We start from the raw sequence: 8536 nt of genomic DNA on the forward strand, positions 1-8536 counted from the left end.
GCACTGCCCATTCCAGCTTGTCATGCGAGGCCAGGGGAGATCCAATAGAAAGCATTTTGGGTGGACTCTCAAACTGACCAACACTTTGAATAACAAAGGAAACGACTCCCAAAGACTTATGTTCCTTCAATTTGCCTTATTCCAATAATGGTCAATGAAAATAAATAACTGACGATTCTTAGCGTGCTGCTTCTTTCAGACACACGACATGGTAATACATGTTTCCCAAATCATTCATATCTATAGTCCTCGATTCATTCACCATATTAGCCAACAAGGACAGATTAATTTGCTTGGGAAAGTGGCATATAACCAGCAGGTGTGATGTTTGTCTTTTGGATTTGGGGATCCAAGCCAGGCTGTTTGACCCTAAGGAGAGAGCTGAGTTAATTCCACTCAGAAGCCATGACAACGGGGATTCACAGGCTTTCCTGGAATTGCTTTGAACGCGCTTTTGATTATGCCCTCTTCAAAGACCAGTCAGTCAAAGACATTTGGATCCAAAAGTTAATGTGATTATTTTTGGCAAAATACTTGATTTGCCTCAACTGGCAGCTTCATGTGTTAGACAATATTTCATTAATATCTTGAATAACTTCTACATCAATCCCTACTTGTAATACATGTATCTTTGAAAGATGTAAGGTCCCCAGGCATGATGTCTGATATAAGATCCAGTGGCTGCTCTGGTGATGGGAAATTAGGGGGAAAATAGAGGAGATAAGATCAGGGGTGTGGAGGTTTTCCTGGGCGTTTCTATGGACTGAAATAGTCGGTCATTATTAAGCTGTTTAGATGTGGAGCTTTCAAAGCTATGCTAATGGTACTCCCTCCCATGTCAGCCTGGGTTATTAATTTACCTTCAACAATATACAACTTATTTGATTGAAAGAACACGTAAGAGTTTAGTGTAGTTTATGAGTGTGGAGTGGTGTACATACACGCTGTGTGTGCCCTTGTTTGTTTGTGACTGACTGTGTGTGCGTGTGGCAGAGGGAGTCGACAAGTGTTTTTACACCTGTACGAATCTATGGAGCTTGTGTATGTGTGAGTGAGCGAGCGAGCTGGTGTGTGACTGCCACCAATCGTCCCTAGTACCAGCAGCTGGTCAGAGGAATGCTGTGTTGGTGTTAGGGATCCTCTAAACTCCTCAAACGTTACACCTTCCAGTACCATCATCTGACTGAGGGCTGATGCTGCACCTCACCTCACCAGGCTGGCCAGACACAGGGCTGGGAGGGGTATCACAGTGGGGCTGCTGACTGACCTGTCATGTAACCATGAACTGTCATTTTTGTCTCTCAGCACCCTCAGGACTGTGAGCACCTATGGACATTTAGTACATTGATTTCGTCTTTGTTTATTAAAGCTGTCATTATCTACTTTTTCATTTGGCCACTCCTATTGATGGTGCGTTGTAGAAATACTATAACTCATTCTAAAACTAGATTTAAATGAAAAAAGCTATGTTGTTAAACTTCTCAAAGATCAATGTCAGTTTGGCAGATTAGCCATGTGACTGTGTGTCTGTCCCAAGTGATGTATGTGATTGTTGGTGCCAACATCTATCTCTATGTCACAAAGGGGAAGTCGACCCAGGGATAGTGTCCACCCAGTTGATGTGAACTCATACACATTCTAAAGACATGATTACTTAACCACAATGAGTTGTATGTCTGTGTGAGAGAGCGATCTGCTGGCTCTGAGCCATGCTTTCTCATGTCCAGCGTTTGGAATTCCTCTCCCGTTAGCTCACTTTACCGTGCCGGATGGCGTTCCCGAGAGTTTTCTCTCTCTCGCCCCGGAGCAGCACTCACTCGCCTCATTAGCCTCCTACAATGGAGCGGGCGTGCCTGGAATGTGTGCCCGCGCTCTCTCCTCACCTTTCCAACAACCCTTCTCAATTTGGTAGTCCTCCCCCCTTACATCCCATCCACCCCCCTCAGTCCCTTCCTCCACCTGTACCCCTACACCTCCTGTTGATCCTTCCTTCCTTACGCCCCAAACGCCGCTACAACTCCCTAAGTCCGACTTACACCTACATCCCCCTACGTTCCTCCTCATCCCCTACACATCCCTCCATCTTCCTAGACCTCAGTCTCTTCAGAGAGACACTGTGGGAGGTGCCTCTAGGTCTCCCTCTCACTTACCTCACCGACATTAATATCTCCCACGTCACAACTCCCCACTTAACCACAGTGCTCCCCTCATACACCCCTACCATGTGAGTCCCCTCCTTGGACTCACATGGTACCAAACACAGAAAGTCGAAGGCCAGGTCCTCCCTTATATGATGAATTCCATGTTTGGAAGCACAGATTGGTTTATCAGGACATTTATGGCAGGGGTTAGTTACATCTGAGTGTATTGATGGTGAATGATCCTGGTAGAACCATGTGAATATGGGCTGTTGTGGTGGACACTGTTGCCCAGGTTTACTAAGTAAACAAAACATTGATTCAGTTACCAACTAACACTGAGTATCCACTGGTGCTAGAAATGAAATTAATCAGCCCATAAAATGAGATCATTTTAAAACACTGACCGAGATTAGATTGTGCAACAGGTGCTTAACAACAATGGATTGATTTGGTAGCTTCTCCATCAACATGTTTCCCTATTCAATTTCCATTAGGATGTCTCCAATCCTAAAGTGATGGAACTCTCCCCTAATTTACTTTCAGAAAACAAAGAAGGTGATCAAACAATCAGACTTGATGAAGACTTCGAGTACAGGAATTTTAGTCTGTAATTGGGCACTGTGTCCTCTGCTGCGGTAACATCACTGAGGTATGTGTAGGAAGAAGTTTTACTTTAGTACATCATTCACTCTTGGATTTTTCCCCCCCCCCTTCCATGGGTAGATGAATCCCAGAGCCCTGTTGGGAGACAGCATCTGAGGCCTACGTACTCCAAAAAATATTCCACCTCCACTGCACCCTGCCTGAGCAGGTCAGGGGGAGAGCTGGGCTGGTATGGAGGGGGAGACACCCTGACACACAAGAATGTAACGATTTGTTAAATATCCGCAACACATCAAACACAACCTTTTATACAGCACACACCCTTCGAAACAGAAAACACGTCCTTTTTGGCTTGAAATTTGTGCTCCGTTGAGTAACTCTTCTGTGTGCCTTTCTAAGTATAAAAAGCTGTTGGTGCTTCATCCAGGAGGTTACATATTTACTTTACATATAGCTGAAGGATTGCATGCAATTTAAACTAGGTAAATGAAAAAAGGGACGTTTCACAAATATAATTGAAGGGAAGTCACCTTCTTTACTTACACACTGTATTCTCCAAATCAACGTTTATGAAATAGAAACAAGGCAGCCGTATCTGTAGGTGACATCTTGATAGTTTCAGTTGAAGTGTGTGTGTGTGTGTTTGTATTTTTGTATTTATTATGGATCCCCACAGCTACTCTTCCTCGGGTTCAGCAACATTAAGGCAGTTTATACCATTTAAAAAACATTACAATACATTCACAGATTTCACAACACACTGTGTGCCCTCAGGCCCCTACTCCACCACAACCACATACTGTATCTACAGTACTAAATCCACGTGTATGTATAGTGCGTATGTTATCATGTGCGTGTGTGTATGCATGTGTCTTTTCCAATGTTTGTGTTGCTTCACAGTCCCCGCTGTTCCATAAGATGTTTTTTTACCTGGTTTTTAAATCTAATTTTACTGCTTGCGTCAGTTACTTGGTGTGGAATAGAGTTCCATGTAGTCATGGCTCTATGTAGTACTGTGTGCCTCCCATTGTCTGTTCTAGACTTGGGGACTGTGAAGAGACCTCTTGTGGCGGTAGTCAAGGTGCGACAAAACTAGGACCTGCCTTGTTGATTGTACTGTTAAGAAGGCAGAGCATTGCTTTATTATAGACAGACTTCTCCCCATCTCAATTACTACTTCATCAATATGTTTTGACCATGACAGTTTACAATCTAGGGTTACTCCAAGCAGTTTAGTCATCTCAACTTGCTCAATTTCCACATGATTTATTACAAGATTTAGTTGAGGTTTAGGGTTTAGTGAGTGTTTTGTTCCAAATACAATGATTTTAGTTTTAGAAATATTTAGGGCTAACTTATTCCTTGCCACCCACTCTGAAACCAACTGTAGCTCTTTGTTGAGTGTTGCAGTCATTTCAGTTGCTGTAGTAGCTGATGTGTATAGTGTTGAGTCATCCGCATGCATAGACACTCTGGCTTTACTCAAAGTCAGTGGCATGTTGTTAGTGAAGATTGAAAAAAGCAAGGAGCCTAAACAGCTACACTGGGGAATTCATGATTCTAACTGGATTATATTTGAGAGGCTTGCATTTAAGAACACCCTCTGTGTTCTGTTAGACAAATCAAATCAAATGTTATTTGTCACATACACATGGTTAGCAGATGTTAATGCGGGTGTAGCGAAATGCTTGTGCTTCTAGTTCCGACCATGCAGTAATATCTAACAAGTAATCTAAGCTAACAATTTCACAACAACTACCTTATGCACACAAGTGTAAAGGAATGAATAAGAATATGGACATAAAAATATATGAATGAGCGATGGCCGAACGGCATAGGCAAGATGCAGTAGATGGTATAGAGTACAGTATATACATGAGATGAGTAATGTTGGGTATGTAAACATTATATAAAGTGGCATTGTTTAAAGTGGCTAGAGATAAGTCAGTATGTTGGCAGCAGCCACTCAATGTTAGTGATGGCTGTTTAACAGTATGATGGCCTTGAGATAGAAGCTGTTTTTCAGTCTCTCGGTCCCCGCTTTGATGCACCTGTACTGACCTCGACTTCTGGATGATAGCGGGGTGAACAGGCAGTGGCTCGGGTGGTTGTTGTCCTTGATGATCTTTTTGGTCTTCCTGTGACATCGGGTGGTGTAGGTGTCCTGGGGGGCAGGTAGTTTGTAAGTTAACTCTTTATCCACATTATAGCAGGGGGTGTAAAGCCATAACACATACATTTTTCCAGCAGCAGACTATGATCGATAATGTCAAAAGCTGCACTGAAGTCTAACAAGACAGCCTCCACAATCATTTTATCATCAATTTCTCTCAGCCAATCATCAGTCATTTGTGTAAGTGCTGTGCTTGTTGAGTGTCCTTCCCTATAAGCGTGTTGAAATTCTGTTGTCAATTTGTTTACTGTGAAATAGCATTGTATCTGGTCAAACACAATTTTTTCCAGAAGTTTACTAAGGGTTGGTAACAGGCTGATTGGTCGGCTACTTGAGCCAGTAAAGAGGGCTTTACTATTCTTGGATCGAATTACTTTTGCTTCCCTCCATGCCTGAGGGCACACTCTCTCTAGTAGGCTTAAATTAAAGATGGGCAAATAGGAGTGGCAATATCATCTGCTATTATCCTCAGTAATTTTCCACCCAGATTGTCAGACCCCTCATTGTTGATAGACAACAATGTGTGTGTGTGTGTGTGTGTGTGTGTGTGTGTGTGTGTGTGTGTGTGTGTGTGTGTGTGTGTGTGTGTGTGTGTGTGTGTGTGTGTGTGTGTGTGTGTGTGTGTGTGTGTGTGTGAGCTCGTAGCGTAGTTGTGTGGAGGAGGTACACTACAGGCTCAGTGACAGGACACAGAAGACTCCACACCTCCTTATCAGAAGCATGGTTCCAACTGGAGCCGCTCCTGATATCTCTGCCTGTTCGTGTACATGATCATGTGTGAAAGAATGTGTGAGGGAGGTTTTTAGCTGGTTTCTAACTATTGAACGCTATGTTGCTCACCCTCCTCTCTTTCTCCTCACCTCTATCACGTCCTTACCTCTATAGAGGTAAGGACGTGACTTAGGATGACCCGGGTGGCGAGTAGTGGGGTGAAGGGTTGGTATCTGGGGGTGAGGAGTTGGGTTAGTAGTTTGGGGGTGGGTGAAATCTTTGTGGGTCCCATGGAACATTTCCAAGACCTGGGGTCTGAGAGGAAGCTATCAAAGCTGAGGAGGTATCAGATGACCCCTACAGCCCCAGGGTTTATCTGGAGGTGCTACTGTGTGCGAACATCACTACTGACATTACAGATAGTAAACACGACAGCCAGATCTACACCAGGTCTCCATTTGACTCAGCCTGTCAATGAAGCTCCCTTTCTGGGTTGAGACTCTTGAGGAGAGGCCACTCGCGAGCAGTCTCTGGACGTGTCTTGGGGAGAGGCCTGGACTAGGCTTCCCGCTGTGTGATGGATGGGATGGATATAGTTTTGTTATTTTTAGTATGTCTTGGATGGGATGAAGCTGGAGAAAACAGGGAAAGGGAAAGGGTGGAGGTTGGTGCGTGTGTGTTTGAAAGGTGGATATGCAGAATATAAATCCTCAGACACAGAGAGGAGACATGGCAAGGGGGTCAGGATGTGTGTGGTTTTGTGTGTGTGTGTGTGTGTGTGTGTGTGTGTGTGTGTGTGTGTGTGTGTGTGTGTGTGTGTGTGTGTGTGTGTGTGTGTGTGTGTGTGTGTGTAAGCAGTGTTGTGAGACACGCAGACACAGAAATGTTCTGTTTATTCACAGACTGGGAGCGGCACAGGAAGTGGCCAACGGGAGCTTCCCGGGGAAAAGAGAGGGGCGATCCCACGTTTCTATAGAAGGAAATGGAGCATGTGTGAGTGTACTTGACAGAGACCACTTCCAGTCTGGGGGCCCAAGGTAAGACTGGCTGAGCCACTGCGGCCCTGGGGGGAGATGACCGCAGAAGTATTTGGAACACGGTCATGTAGCATCATTCATAGGAAGTCATGGTCACTATAGAAGACTATAGTCATACTTATAGTCATGATGTCATATCACCAGACTGTTCCAGCTTTAGCCATCTCTGGTTCACTATTAGTAGCTATGGAGCTTGCCAGGCTAGCTATCTGTGTGTTAGTGCCTCAGGAAAGGAATAGCAGCGGTGGTGAAGGAATGTCTGTCATCTCCTCTTTCTCTCCTCTCCCCTTCTCTCCTCTCCCCGTCTCTCCAGTTGACAGGTGCACAGCTCCTGTCAACTGTGTACACTACCCAACCACACATGAGGACAGACCAGCTCAAATCCCTTTAACTTTCTCACACACTTTCTCTCTTTTTCTTTCACTCTCTCCCTCTCACACATACACCACTTTAAACCATTGCTCACTCCGCTTCCCCCCCGTCTCTCTCTTACATACTCTCCCTATTTTCCTCCCTCTCCTCCCCCTCTTCTCCCTGGCATTGATCTTCTCAGGTTTAATCTCCCATCTCCCCCTTCCCCTTGCCCTACTCCATGCATTCCTCACCCATCACCTCCCACACACCTTATCAGAGATGGCCGTACGGTTGTCTGTGGTTTTAACCCATCAGCCTGCAAATCATGTGGAAGTATGAAGCTCAGACAGGGACAGTAGAGTCCGTGGAGGATGAGAGGTCAGAGGAATGGTTAGTGTAGGGCAGCACCTCAGTTAGGGGGTCTACTATGGATGGAGCTGTGGTGGTCCCAGTGTTTAGTAACACCCAGAGCAATGGCCCTGAGCTGATAGTGAACAAACTGTCCTGTGTGGGATTGGAGATTATGTACACTTAATTGTAAGTTAAGGCTCACACACATCGCACAGAATGTGGATCTAGCGTTCGTCTGCCGATCGTTCAGCGCGCTGTGTTTTAGGGACCACCCTCCTTTTTCACGTGATTCCAGATGTAAAATTGGTGCGCACTCTGTTCTCAAATTACATTACAAGTACTCTCGGCCAGCAAATGTTATTGGTGTATCTGAGCCCTTAGAGGGATAATAGGCTTTGTCTTATACCTCCCACACAAGATGTTCCTGCGACCTGAAGGTGTGTGTGTGTGTGTGTGTGCATGCGCGTGCGTGCGTGCGTGTATCTAAAAGGGCCAGGCACCACTGCGTCTCCCTGGTATCTCCGTGCCTTGCTCCAGCTCCAATTCTCACTCTAATTGAACGTTCTCCGCTGCTGGAATGTTGTCTCTGGAATTCTGCAGTAGTCTATTATCTGGCCAGAGCGCCATCACGCTTCACGCTAATACCACTCTGCCTGAATACCATCCCATAGAAACCATCCTATAGATACCATACCATAGATACCATCCCATAGATACCATCCCATAGATACCATCCCATAGATGCCATCCCATAGATACCATCCCATAGATACCATCCCATAGATACCATACCATAGATACCATCCCATAGATACCATCCCATAGATACCATCCTATAGATAAAATCCCATAGATACCATCCTATAGATACCATCCCATAGATACCATCCTATAGATAAAATCCCATAGATACCATCCTATAGATACCATACCATAGATACCATCCTATAGATACCATCCCATAGATACCATCCCATAGATACCATCCCATAGATACAATCCCATAGATACCATCCTATAGATACCATCCCATAGATACCATCCCATAGATACCATCCTATAGATACCATCCCATAGATACCATCCTATAGATACCATCCTATAGATACCATCCTATAGATACCATCCCATAGATACCATCCCATAGATACCATCCCATAGATACC

Source organism: Salvelinus alpinus, chromosome 11 (assembly GCF_045679555.1).
Source record: "Salvelinus alpinus chromosome 11, SLU_Salpinus.1, whole genome shotgun sequence".
In the NCBI taxonomy this organism is placed as follows: Eukaryota; Metazoa; Chordata; class Actinopteri; order Salmoniformes; family Salmonidae; genus Salvelinus; species Salvelinus alpinus.